The sequence below is a fragment of the Taudactylus pleione genome, unplaced genomic scaffold, assembly GCF_031769625.1.
Source record: "Taudactylus pleione unplaced genomic scaffold, aTauple2 ptg000046l, whole genome shotgun sequence".
Lineage (NCBI taxonomy): Eukaryota > Metazoa > Chordata > Amphibia > Anura > Myobatrachidae > Taudactylus > Taudactylus pleione.
Window position 1 is genome coordinate 10,547,912 of NW_028284448.1, and position 15,378 is coordinate 10,563,289.

Genomic DNA, 15,378 nt, shown 5'->3' on the forward strand with positions numbered 1-15,378 from the left:
TTTGGGGGTAAGTCGCAAAATAGCGTACGCATATTTCCTGTATTGCTGCCACGTGTTCAAACAGTCATTGTATGCATAGCGTGATTGCTTGTTAAACCTCTGAATTATACTGCTATATTAAGGGAAAAGGTTTTATTTGTTTTCTGCGCAGAAAAGGTGTATGAAATTGCAACGTGTGATTGTAAAGCAGAGGCTACTGTCTGGTGTTAAGCCTAAGTGTAAGTGGAGGCTACTGTCTGTTAAGCCTAATTGAAACTCGGTAGGTGACTGATGGGGCCATACAAACTACTGGGCCAGTGTACAAAGCAGGTACATTGTGGTTACCGAGAAACTAAGGGGTTTCTTGGTCTGACACCCATTAATCGCAAAGTCCATTGATCAGTTAGGTTCATTGGGCAATGCGATCGAACCACATAGTTATATAAACTGTGATTGTGAAGTGGGTTGTTGTGGGAGTGAAACTGCTGGCAAGGTTAGGAGTTATTGGAACTCTTAGATGCTACCAGCTGGGAGTAAACTCAAAGTAGGAAGTGAGTGGTGACGCTTGGAGTTAAATTTATCACAAGTAAAATAATTCGCTAGGTGGTTATTTTACTCCTCGTTTATGCACAAGGACCATATTGCCTAGCGGGAAAGTGGTGCATAGCAGGAAGAAGTGAGCGGCTGAAGCTTGGTTTGAATTCGCCACAGGTAGAAAAATTTACAATAGGTGGTTATTCTGCTCCTCGTTGTGCAAGCCGACTGCAACGCCCAGCGGGCCGACTGTGCATAACGGGAGGGAGTGTGTGAACATAGCTCTCTGAAAATCGTTCACCAATTGAAATTCTCTAGAAACTGCTAAGCGTTTTCTCAGATGGGTGCGAGGCAAACTCTAGTGATGGTCGTTGATATGCTGCTGATGGAAGGGCCGCTTGGGTCGGCCAGATATGTCATGGTTAAAAAGTATGGTGCGTACGCTACTGCATACTGTGACATATGGGTCAAGATGACCAAAAAATTTAGAACACCTTTTCCTAAGATTGGTAGCTTCAATTTGGAGGTTCTGAATAATGTTAGAGAGAGTATATGTTTAGTGAAATCTCTAAAGAAAAGGATAAAGTTTAATGATTGTTTGAAGTTGTGGCAGCACAAGGGGAGCATGTGGCTTACCGGTGTGCATGCGACGCAAACTAGTGTCATGCGCATGACGCAAGGGAGCGTGTGTGCATATAGCATTGTGTGCATGCCGCAAAAGAGTGTGCATGCATGGCAAAGTAGCGTTGGCAAAGGTAATGTTAGTAGCGCATGCGCACCACCACCACACTATGCGAATGGGGGTGAAGGTACAGTTGAGCTCAAAAATCATAAAAATGTAACAAGTAACTTGTACCCTCTCCTAAGTAACTATAAGGATCATGTTTATGATGCAGATGATGAACCTGCTGTAATATCAGCTCTTTCCCATGTTGCCCAAATGTTAAATGTACCATCACAGCAAGCACAGGTAGCTGCCCCACTAGTACCAGAAATGGAGGTAGCCCCACCAGTGCAGGAAGTATTAACACCCGCTGTAACAGTAGCGGAGGTTGCTAATACCATACGTAGCAGTAATAGGCTGAACCCTCAAACAGGTAGCAAGGCCAAAGGTAGCAGTGTGGTAGGCATCCATCCCGTCCGGACAATAACTGTTCCCAATGGGAATCTGGACGAACATGGTGTAGTGCCCACAAGGGATGTAGCGATGCATTGTCCATGGGCAAGAGCAGAGCTACATTCCATAATGACAGATTTCCCTGACCCTAGGAAAGAACTAGCAAAGTGCCAGAGATTTGTAAAGGATTTAGGTAATGCTCAACCAACAAAGATTGGCAAGTGGTATTACGGGCATGTCTTCCACACAATACCGACGTAAAAAAGTTTATCACGGCTTGTGTATTGGATGGAGATGGTCCCATAACTGATGAAGGCAATCAGGACAACATAGCCCGCATTGTCACCCAGTTGACCGTATATTTCCCAGTAGTAGTTAACTGGAGTAAGATTTTTACGATTAAACAGAAAGAAAGTGAGTCTGCAGCAGATTATTTCACCAGAGCACTGCAGACTATTACACAATACACAGGTATACAGGATATAAAAAACAACACACACCACAGGAAAATGACAATCATGGTGCTTATGGATGGTCTTAAAGACACTCTAAAGACCAGGCTTCAGACCTCACTTTCTGGTTGGAGGGGAGTTACAGTAGACACACTCAGGGAATCTGCAATTGAACATGATAAAAACATCCTTAGGAAGAGAGAAATGCAGAGCGAGAAACTAACGGCTGTTAGTATTCAAGCTTTGGAAGGAATGCAAATAACACCGCAGCACTCTTATCACATACAGCCACAATACACTCATCCCTTACAACCTCCAAACCCTTATCCCCATACACAACCACAATCTTTTCACACTCCCCAACCCACACAACAACAACCTTTCAATACATGTCAACCACGAAGGTGTTATAGATGTAACAAGGAGGGGCACGTAAGTAGGTTTTGTAAAGCTAGACTGTGGGAAACCCCAAACCAGGGAACACCGAGATACCCACAGAAGGGACACCCACCACTGTCAGGACAATTCCAGCCATCACCTGCTCACATTGTAGCAGTGAATGCCTTGCTGGAAGAAGAAAGTCAGCTCTAGGGGTCAGGTCACACCTGTAGTCTAAAGCCAGTCAGGTTAACTGGGGATACTAGAGAAGAATCTGTAATGACAGTTAGTGGAGTTGGCACCAAACAATCTTTTCTTGTAGACACAGGGGCGACCTGATCAGTGTTAAATTCTTCATCCAATTTACAGGTGACCAGCAAAACAGTACCAGCAATGGGTGTAACAGGTAAAGTGCAACATTATCCTTTAACCAAATCTGCAGAGGTTACTATTGGTCCACTGCATACCAGGCATTCCTTTCTCCTGGCAGCAGTGGCCCTTACTAGCCTACTGGGAAGGGATTTGTTATGTAAAATGGGATGTGTCATTTATTGTACCCATGATGGTATATTTTTAGATATCCCAGAGAGAGTTGCAGACAATGTGAGGGATATACTGGACACTTCCCAAAGGTTAATGTTTCACTCTACTGTTTCAGATAAAAATCCATCTCATGTAGAGCATATGTTATCTCAGGTACCAGGGTCCCTCTGGACCAAGGATGGACAGGACACTGGATTGATGGTAAATGTAGCTCCCATAATGGTAAATCTAAAAAGTGGTAGGCAAGCTCCAAAAATTCCCCAGTACCCTTTAAAAACAGAGGTATAGTTAGGGGTGTATCCCATAATTGAGAGATTGCTCCAGCAGGGGATTTTAGTCCGTACAGCAAGTGTAGCCAACAGTCCCATCTTTCCTGTGAAGAAGAGTGTTGGGAGTGGTTACAGGCTAGTACAGGACCTTAGAGGGGTTAATAAAGTAGTTGGGAGCCAATTCCCTGTAGTGCCAAATCCAGCTGTCATCCTTATGCAGATTCCACCATCTGCAACCCATTTTACTGTCATTGACCTCTGTTCTGCCTTCTTCTCTGTCCCTCTTCATCCTGACTGTCTTTACCTAATTGCATTTACATACAGGGGTTTACAATACACATGGACACGATTACCCCAGGGCTTCATAGACAGCCCCAGTATCTTCTCCCAGGCTTACGCGACTGTTTACAATCTTTTCAACCTGCCAATGGATCTGTTCTAATACAATATGTAGATGATTTATTGTTGTGTTCTGATTTGTTTATGTCATGTTTAAATGATACTAAACTACTGTTGCTTCATCTCTCACAGACAGGACAGAAGGTTGCTAAGGACTAATTACAACCATGCCAGACCAGGGTTAAATACTTGGGACACTGTCTAACCCAGGGATTACGACATCTGACTACTGACAGAATCCAGGCCATACAGACTATGACACTGCCGCAGAACCAAGAGCAAATCCGTACCTTCTTGGGAATGTGTGGATACTGCAGAATGTGGATCCCAGGTTTTTCTATTTCGGCTTTACCATTACAGGACTTAGGGCCTGATTCAGAGCTGGACACTATTTGCGCTCACTCGTTCAGAAAAGGGGCCGGCTATTTAAATTGAGCGCTCGCTCCTTGCAGTCTGTTGATGCCTCTATGTCTGAGCGAGCGAACGAAACATGCACTCGCTATTTTGAAAAGACACCCCCTGGCCGCTTGCATCATATGTCATCTCCGCTATTTATTAGATTAATCGAGTACATCAAAAGGCATCTGAACTGCTCGCAGTGCTTGTGGTTGGATTTTCCTACCGCAATCATGCAAACAGTTCAGGCTAAGAAACAACCAAGTGACGTGGTCGATGACGCTGCTTTAATTATGCACACCCTTAAAACGCCCATTTTGACCATTTTGCATGCCTGTGTTCGGATCTCCACTCCCCATTTTCAAGCACCTTCCCCTGTTACCACCCACAAATGCCTCATCCTGTCACTCAAATTAGCAGGCACTCGCAATTTTGCGAACACACGTTTTCCAACCACACTGACTGGTTGGCGCATGCGCATTATGACCCATACGCATGCGCAGATGTGCGAACATCGCTCGGAGCGAACGAGCGGCTGCTTACGAGCGGCTCTGAATCAGGCCCTTAGTCTCTTCCTCAAAGCCCGATCGTGTCGTACACACAGAGGAAACAGAACAGGCTTTCCTTAACCTTAAAGATAGTCTGAAAAGAGCACCTGCATTAGGAATACCTGATTTTGAAATACAGTTTGATTTGTATTGTATGGAAGCTAATGGTTGTGCAGCAGGTGTCCTCACACAAAAACATGGTGATGCTAGTAGACCTGTAGCATAGTACAGTGCACAATTGGACACTGTGGCAAGATCACTCGCAACGTGTTTAAGAAGTGTAGCAGCAACTGCTCTATTGGTCAGTAAGAGTGAGGATGTAGTGTTAGGCCATGATATGATTGTTTATACTCCCCATGCTGTATCTGCTTTGCTGAATTCTGCCCAAACCAGACATGTTTCCTCAGCTAGGTTCACAAAATGGGAACTAGCTTTAATAGCACCTGCAAACATCACCATTAAATGGTGCAGTATGTTAAACCCAGCAACGTCTTTACCATATGTGCCTCAGGATGCACAAAGGGTGGAGAGAGGTGAGTCGCTGGTGGAAGGTGAGTTCTGCAGGTATATTTATGCACATGATTGTATAGAATATCTGAATCATACCTTTACTACAAGACCTGACATACGTGATACACCTTTAGAAAATGTAGATGTGACATTTTACATGGATGGGAGTTGTCATAGACATACTGACATTGGGGAGTTATGTACAGGTTATGCTTTAAATGATAAAGACATCATAGAAGCTGAACCCCTTGGTCCACCTCACTCGGCCCAAGTGGCGGTGCTGGTGGCAATAAGAAGAGCATGTGAATTAGCAAAAGGCAAATCTGCTAATATCTACACTGACTCTAGGTATGCCTTTGGGGCAGTACATGATTTTGGTGCTCTATGGCGTCTAAGAAATTTTATGACAGCAGCAGGCACACCAGTTGCACATGCAAAACATATAAAAACATATAAAAGGACTATAGGCAGTGGCCATCATTAAGTGTAAAGCCCATACATGTGAGGACGATCCATTGTCACTGGGCAATAACAGGGCAGACGAAGCTGCCAAATGGGCAGCAGGTTTAAGAGTGAACATGCCAATTAACCAAATGATGATGTTCCAAATGATTGATATGCAGAAATTAATTGAGATGCAAAATTTGTGTTCCATCCAGGAAAAGGCAATCTGTAGATCCAAGGGATGTGGGCAAGAGTCCTCTGGACTCTGGAGAGATGGACAAGGTAAGCTGGTGGCACCCAAGGCATACTACCCAAGCTTGGCTGAGGTAGCACATGGTCTGACTCACCTGGGAAAGCAAGGTATGTGCAAGTTGGTCAGGGCGTATTGGTGTGCATCAGGCATCTCTTCCCAAGATGAAAAGTGGGCAATGTCTTGCTTGACATGCTTGAGGAAGAACGTTGGAAAAACAAAACCAACCGAGCCATCCAACATTCCTCCGACAGATGGATCTTTTCAGGTAATACAAATTGATTTCATCCAATTACCACCCTGCAGGAATCTCAAGTATGTATTAGTGTGTATAGATGTGTTTTCTAATTGGGTGGAGGCATATCTAGCTGCCACTAATACTGTTGTATTTACTGCTAAGAAAATTGTTCAGGAATTTGTATGGAGATACGGTATCCCTAGAATTATTGAAAGTGTAGGGGTACTCATTTCACAGGTGATGTCTTCCAGAACATGTGTAAGTTGATGGGTATTAATAGTAGACTTCACACCCCTTACCGACCACAAGTCAGCGCCAAGGTGGAGAGGATGAACGGTACTATTAAAAATAAACTAAGTAAGATCATGGCAGAAACTGGACTAGAATGGCCAGAAGCCCTACCGCTAGTCCTTCATATCATCAGGACAACTCCCTGACCCCATCTCAATATGTCTCCCTTTGATGTACTGTTTGGTAGACAACCTCATTTGATTATAGGTCAACAGGAAGATTTGTAGAGTAACAACGAGGTTACTGTAAAGTATCTTATAACAATGAGTAAACAGTTGAAGCAGCAACAGCAGAAACTGAAATTGTTGTCACATGATATGCCAGAAACAAACTGTCATGATGTTGAACCTGGAGAATTTGTTATGATTTGAAATTTCTTACATTCAGGTTGTCCAACAGATCGGTGGGAAGGTCCGTATCAAGTGTTGCTGACGAGTACAACTTCCTTGAGAGAGATACCTGGGTCCATTCCACTCACTAGAAAAAGGTCAACCAACCGGTGGAGAGACAAGGCTGAGTCGAGGCAGATAAGGTAGACCTGTCAATTGTGAGCCTGTTCCGGGAGGGTTAAGAGTTGCAGTGAGGCACCTGAGCTAAAGAAATTTGTAGATTACTGTTCCAGCAATGGAGTGGTGTGCTGGGGTTACGTTTGTGTCTTTTTCCAGAGTTTTCATCATCCTAGTTTGTTTCGGGATTTCTGGTTTCTGTGACGGAGGACAGATGATAGAGAGGGGAGCTGATGATGATATCGATGGAGTGGAGTTGGGAGAAGGAGTGCTAAACCAATCGGGGGAGTATCTGACCAAACTCAGTACAGTAATTGTTAAGAGATCTGCTAACCTGGAAACTCGGAGACAGTGTGATGGTTTACCACCTGAGGAATATTGTATTTGTGAGTTTTGTGGGTCCCTAATTGATGAGAGATGCACCCAATGGTGCCAACCTAAGTATAATCAGTATTGGGGTGGGTATCCTTTAAAGGATTATCATACCATGGTGGGCAAAGTTTTAAATCAAACTGACTGTTTGGTGTGCTCTCATGTGCCTCAGGGACAACATAATGTAGGGTTAGTGCCATTTCCATTAAATGTCTCTGAGGTTTTAGAATTGCAACAAGGGAAGGCGCTAGATGGAAAATTTCTTATGTCCAAACCACCTCATATTAAACTCCACCAGTACCAAGTACATAAATCACTTTTGTGTTTGAACATCACCGACTTCAACAAACCAGGAAGTTGGGAGGTGACTGGGAATAACCAGACGATGACCTTCTCACTAAGAGCTGATAATGAACCTATAAATTTTGAACTTTTACACTCAATTAGGTTAGGTGGGAGACACTTCCGGTATCGGTATACACTTAGTGACACCAAAGAAATGGTTGGTAGGGTACCAGAAGGGTACTATGCTAGGGTTATACAACCAGAAATGTGTGTTAGCCAGATGGGAGAACCTGAGATAGAATCATTTGCTAGGGAAATGTGTTTAATGATTATGATGCATTCTATTCATTATGTTCTCCCTGATGATGTGTATTTTATATGTGGAAGGAAAGTGTATAAGTGGCTCTCTCTGAGTTCCGAAGGTTTATGTTACCTGAGAAAGGTACTCCCAGAGGTTATGACCCTTACACATGGTGAAATGCTTGGTATGCATAAAAACACACCATCACCATATCTTCACACACAGTATGAACACAGAGACAAAAGAAACATGATACCTGGTGATGTACATAAGGCCACACAGTTGATTAGCGAAACAACTGGCTTTCAAGTTTTAGTAGCATTGGATCCCACCAGGATCGCTCGGGGTACTTTAAATTTTAGGTATATTCAAGATCTTGCTAAATTAATAGACAATATCACCGAGATGTATGATGACACATTCAGATATACCGGTAAAGAGTTACAGGCTTATAAGAAAGAACTGGTGCAACATAGACTTGTGTTAAATTATTTAACAGCTGTCACTGGAGGGTACTGTGTGACTTTAGCCACCCAATTTGGTGTAAAGTGTTGCACGTACATCACAAATAACACTAGTGACCCCAAGGAGGTGATAGACCGGAAGATGGACGAAATTCTGCAGCTGAAATGGGAATTTTGGAAGAACCATAATGCTTCAGTGTCTGAAGTAGAGGAAAAGGTAGAAGAGTGGTTCTCTTGGCTGAACCATGTAAAATGGTTCTCCGGTCAAGGAGAGTCGGTCCAGGAAATAGCTGCTAGTATAGGTAAACTCCTGATCCTCATATTGGTTGTCATCTTAGTAATTGGCTTATGTGTCAGGTGTGTTTCTGCCATGTTGAAATGTGGAAAATGTAATGCTAAAGTAAACCGTGAAAATGAAATTATGATGGTGGTAAGCAATGATTGTATGAATACCAGGGTAAATGAAGAACTGTATTACAATGCTGAACTAGAATGTACAATCAGATGATGTATAGACTTAGCCATGCATGAGATGTTTTATTAAATGTTATTTGAAACATCCTAAATAATGTAAGTCCCTATCCCCTTCAAGACTTCCTTTATAGGTTAGGTGCATCCCCACATCTTTCCCATGATCTTCCAAGATCCGTGGTGTGCGTATAAGGGTAGTTTTATGTCCCTCCCAGAAACACATTATTGATAGTTTAATGACCACATTGTGCCATCCCATAATATAACATTAAATAATACTTAATTGTGTAAGCCTGAATAAAACTTTAAGACCAGAGTGTGATAGCGTATTGTTTGCTATCAAAGGGTGGACTGGCAAAGCCGGATGATTGGCTGAGACCTAAATTGTAACAATAATATCTGCACAATGCCATTTTGCATTGCCTACACGATACCCCGTGTACAGCGCTAGTATGATTATTAGCGTCGTGCGTCTGCCACTGACCTAGGTTAAAAGTCCTTATTATACAAATACGTACATTTATCAATACATATAATCTAAACAACCCTGCAAAGTACGTACCATGGTGTACTTCACAAACACGTAGACGCACAACGCATACTAGCGTCTTTTCTTAATATCCCCACACCGACACACTGCATACTTACACATAAAGGTTCCCTAACATTAAGATTAATATTAGAAGTTTTACTTGTTATCAATTATGTTGTGAAATGCAGGTATTTGATATCTAGGGTTTAGTACATGATAAGCAGATCTCTGGTTCCATTGGCAAGAAGATCGCAACATGCGTCTGCAAATTATGAATCATAGAGAGTTAGGTATTGAAATGTACTCTGTAATGTAATGTTTATTAGCTAGTTTAGACTTGTTCTTCGGTGGGAAAAGATACACAAAGAGCCGTTGGAGGGCTGAACTACAACTGTACAAACTGACCTATGGACTACATCGTAACAGAAGAACCAAGAGGATTATGCCAACTCGTTTCCATTGTATTGCCACTCTCTGTAAGGGTATACTGTATATACAGAAGCTCTGTATTCAGTAGTTAGTCATTTTTTTCTTTCTATTGACGGAGGCTTCACCTTTGATGCCGGGAAATCTGGATCCAGAGCGCCTGCGTATGTATCGACTGTACCTTGTAACTGTATAACCTTTGTGCTAATTGTATTGTAGAGCAAGGCATGTAACTATATGCTTTTATGTGAATAATATCTTTTTGTGCTTTGGAACCACAATCAAAGTCTGGAAAGCAATTATTTCTTGTGCGACTTACAATGCTAAATAGCGACATTTGGGTGCAAAGATCATTAGGTATTCATAGCAATATGAAATTACATACTGTATGTAACCTTTAAATGTATTCTAGTCCACTTTCCTGCAAGAAATTATGTGATGTAAGGTCCTGATTCACGAAGGATCGCTTTTGGGTTGTAGCTGCATTACGCACGCAGGTCCGTTGTGAAAATATGCTAATGACTGCAGTGGCAAAGCTCGTATAGAGATGCCCAGAGCCAGGATAGAGACACCCACTACCGCTTTCACACATCCGTAATACCCTGCAATCCTGCATATACATCGGGAACATCGAGTAACATCAGCCCCTCAGGTCTGACCTCCATTTTGGGGAACAGTCCCTATTGCCACTCATTCTCCACACTTAAATGTCCGCAGCATGTCAATCAGTCTGCTGTGACCAGGGCACTGTGACCGGAGTTGCAGTGGCATCGCAGCACATGTACACTGTGGCCCTGGGGCAAGTGCAGTCCATCCACCATTGGATTTGTACACAAACCATCGGTGTGCAACTGAGCATACATGGAAGTAATATTTATTCCAAAAATTATCAATATCATTTCAATGATTACTAAGTGCAAAAAGTACGAAGATGCTAATTCCATATCAATCCAAAACATTGATACAGGACCTCAAATTGGCCATCTCTAATTGTACACTCCTAGCTGGTGTAGGAGGAGGGGTGGGCAGTGTTTTTGGCAACTGTCACACATTATTGCAGCATGCCACAATGACAATGAATGCCTACAACTTGGAGGAGGGATAGTGTGTGTGGACAGAGTGGATGGCTTCAGGAGGTGGTGGGTAGCTGGTTGCTGAGGGGGCACAGATAGAAGCACAGACGAAGAGAAGGGGGCACACATAGAATCACAGACAGACAGAAGGGGCACAGATAGAAAAACAGACAGAAAGTTCATGGATAGAAGCACAGATAGGCAGAAGGGGGCGCAGATAGAAGGAAATGTGTCATCAGTTGTTTTATGTTATACAATAAACCACTCTGCACATTTGCAATCTAAAAATGGCTTACAGGCAAGTGGGCATTGATATGGGGTTGGGAGTCGGATGTTCTGCCAGATGTACCGCCAGTCTAGCACCAATATGGCAATCAGAGGACACAGACGCAGCTATTCTGACAGTGCAGCAGGGCAGTCATAATGATTCATTTTCTCTGACTCCTGGTATGGTATTCTCCTTGTGGATGCTGTGGGCACCAGCTGAACCACACCTATTCCTTTGCACGGGATGTAGTTAGCAGACGGACACCTATCTTAATCCTGACTGCGGAATCCAGAAGGACACCATCCCAAACGAGGTAAGTCTGGGGCGTCTTTGCTGTTAGCCACGGGGTGGGGGGTTAGATTTAGGTTTTGGGGGGGAGGTTAGGGTTAGGCACCACTGGGAGGCATTTGGTTTAGGCTCTAAGGGGGGAGAGTTAGGTTTAGGCACGAAGGGGAGAGACAGGTTTAGGCACTAACATGGTGGGTTTGGGTGCGGGGTGGGGAGGGTTATGATTAGGCTACAAGAAGGGAGGGTTAGGATTAGGGGGAGTAGGGGGGAGGGTTAGTATACTTACCCGACCCTTGTTGGGATATCGACCATCGGGATGCCGGTGTTGATATTTTGACAGGAGGTATCCCGACTGTCGGGATTACATAACGATTCCCTTTGCACAGTTGGCCATGTGGCACACATGGGGGTCTAGGTCCCTGTTACCAGGTCCGGTGGTATCGCCTTACTGCCATCTCCTTACTGCCATCTGTGTCCCCGCTGGCCACCTGTGGCATTCCTGAGGCCTGTGGTCACTTATCAGTAAGTGTGACTGGCATTTTACTACTGGCAGTTCCTGCTGTTCTGAATTATGGGCACTGCCATCTTGGACTGTATCACATGATCCATTCCTTCTAAGAAGCTCCCAGCACTCTGGTCACATGCCACACCCAGCCCTTTAGCACTCAGGGTACAGGTCCTGCTAATATAACATTGCCAGTACATTTCTCTCTGAGGATCAATACCCTGGCTCATGATTCAGTATCTACTCCAGTATTGCTTCATTGCATTTTGCTCCAGTGCTATTCAGAAAACTTGCTCTAGTAACTAATTACTTAAAAAGTATTCTGCCCTATCGTGTGCCAGCGCACCTGCTTCAGTAATTGCTTCTTAGCATTTCTCTGCAGTATAATCCAACACTTACTGTGTTTCCTGCAGCCTGCTTCAGTTGTGCTCCCAGAACCCAGTTTTAGTATAATTGCAGTTGCTCCAAGAAATCCAATTACTGCTATAGTCACTGGATCAGTCCTCTGCTACTCCTAGTGGCCTACATGAGGCACAGCATAATTAAACTATCCAGCTTCATTTACACTCCAGCACATACAGCTAGCCCAAAGAGCCCTGGCCTGAATCAACAAATCCCTAGTGTCATCACGCCATATATATGTATATACATATAGTTTCATGTGCAGTGGAAGAGGTGGGTTTTTAAGCGTTGCCTTCAGCTACAGTTTATCTAGAAAATATTTTTTACATGGAAAGATCAAGAGGGGCCCCTAATCTGTCATTTGCCCCATTAAATGGGTATGTATCCTCCAGTAACAGTTTGAATTTAATGTCTATAGAAAATTCATTTGTGTTACAGTCATTTACAATTGCCTGAGATCTTTTATTTATAGAAATCTAGTAAAATGGACCTGGTATATGCTGGGTCACCTCAGCCAGCCCCCGTCTCACCCCACTTATCCCCCGCCATAACTGTCTTCTCTGTTACAGTGAAAGCCATTAGCATAGGGGGGCTCAGAATAGGCATGTCCATCTAGTTACATGCCATTGTACATTATTATTATATAGATATGTTAAGTGTAAATAATATGTGTAGTAACTTCTACCTAATCTACTTAACCATGTTTCCCTAAAGTGTGCACTGTTACTTCTAGTCTGGGGAGTTATACTAGGTTGTGGCTCACTTATTTATTAACAACCATCTCCCCAAATACATTCATTACTGCATTTGATACAATTGTATTATTTTAACGAGAGTCAGTGTCTTATTGCTACCATAGTAGAACAATGTGAATATTGGGCCTGATTCAGCTTGGATTGCAGTTGCTAATACGCACGCAATCGGCACAGATTGTTGTGTTCTGCGCATGCATATACATCGCAGTGCACATGCGCGAACTACTTTTAGCTATAGCGATCAGGACTGTGATTGCAGAGGCTACGCAGACCCCTCACAGAGTGATTGACAGGAAGTACTATTTGTGGGTGGTGATGGGAGGGTGGATGGGGAAACGCAGTGGGAGGTGACGGGAGGGTGGGCGGGGAAATGCCAGTGCGTTCACATGCCTTTGCAGGGGACGTGCATAAATTAGCCACTGTGATGCCATACGCAGTGTGGGGTCTCATAGCGTGCCAGGTTGTTAACAATTTCCGTGGTCAGGGCTTGTGCATGTGTGCGTGAGGCTGCGATGGTACTCGATTGTACCGATGGTTTCGCTATTCTGCTAAGCATTACGGATCTGTGTAAGGTAAAGTGAGCGTCTTGAGTTTGCATTGTGATCGCAATGGATTAGCTTGCTATCGCAGTTGAACTGCATGCGTACGCAATATTGCTATCCGTAGTGAATCAGGCCCATTATACATAGCGCTTTTTAAGTGAAAATAAACTGTATAAAAGCAGTAGATTTATCATATTTGAAATTAACATTTAAAAAAAAAAAAAAAAAAAACATTTACTTGAATATGTTTGCCCTGGCTAGCACAATGGTGGTAACATTCCAACTTTTTCCAAAAATCTTTTAAAAGAGAATTTTTGATTTTTAGAACCATTTAGTCAATCTTGTTGGATAATCACAATTCAGCCAATCCAAATATATTTACATCTGGAGATGCATATGCTAGAAAAATATAAAATGATACTTAAAGTGCAGATTACAACTACTTTGGACCTTCCCTTTCATTTAATGTCCCCCTAAAATGCTGCTCAGTTGCACCTCAGTCATATTTTACATAACACCTGAGTGTCAGGAAAACATTTTTCATTTAATTTGTCAGACGTGTAGTTTTTAAATCTTTTATTACATTGTTGGAACTGAGTTGATAATGTCACTTTGCTATGTAAAGTTTGGTTGGTTAGTGCCAAATGTGTCTCATTGAAATTACAGGATAATGCTTATTTTGGGATGTAGTCAGCATCCCAGCGTGCGGGATGCCGACAATCTAAATACTAGCAGCGGGATCCAGGCATCAGTATCCTGACCGCTGGCATCCCGAAGCTAAGTATCGGCAGTTAGGGGAGGGTTAGGGTGTGGGGTTAGGGTTAGGCACTAGGGGGAGGATTAGGGTTAGGCACTAGGGGGAGGATTAGGATTAGGCACCAGTTAGGGAGGGTTAGGATTAGGGTGCATGGAAGGGGAGGTTAGGTTTAGGCACCGGGGAGGGAGTGTTAGGTTTAGGGTGCAGGGAGGTGGATGTTAGGCACTAGGGGGTGAGGTTAGGTTTAGGCACCAGGGAGGCAGGGTTAGGGAAGGGGTTAAGGTTTCGTGCTAGCATACTTACTTATGGGTGTCGGCTTTCTGGCTGTCGGGATGCTGCAGTTGGTATTCTGACCAGCGGCATCCGACCGCCGGCAAGCCATACACAACCCGCTTAGCTTTATTGCCATTCCACAAACATTGGGGCATATTCAATAGGCTGCGAGAAAAGCCAAAAACCCGCACCTACGAGGTATTTCCTACAGGTGCGGGTTTTATGCTATTCTATTAGGTGCGTGTTATTTTTAAAAACACGCGCCGGGAGGTTTTTTTTTTGCGCACCACCTGAGCCATCAGGATTTTTCCAGAAATCAATGTTCTTAGGAAAAATCACGTGTACTTGCTCTGACAACCCCCCCCCTCCCCAAAGGACTAATTAAGCAATTGGAAGTATCCAATTAGCTTAATTAGTCCTTAATTACTCACCTTCGGAAGCGCTGTCTTCTCTTCTTCTTCTGCATCCAGCGTCGGGAGCTGGCTTTTCTGCTGCAGCGGTGAGTATGTCAGTGTGTGTGGTGTATGTAAGTGTGTATGAGTGACTGTGTGGTGTGTGTGTGTGTATGAGTGCATGAGTGTGTGTGTGACCCCCTGTGCGGTGTGTGTGGCCCACCCCGGAATGGGCGCTGGGAGAACTACATCTCCCAGCAGCCCTTGCTCCTCCCGTCAGCCCCCGGGAATCCCAGCAGGCCCCTCTCCAGTAAGAAGAGAGAGGGGAGGCCGCCGGTAGCCGCGGAGATCCGGACAGGTAAGTGAATTTTTTTTTTTTTTTTTTTAATTTACGCGGCGCGTGGTTTTCAGTGATGAA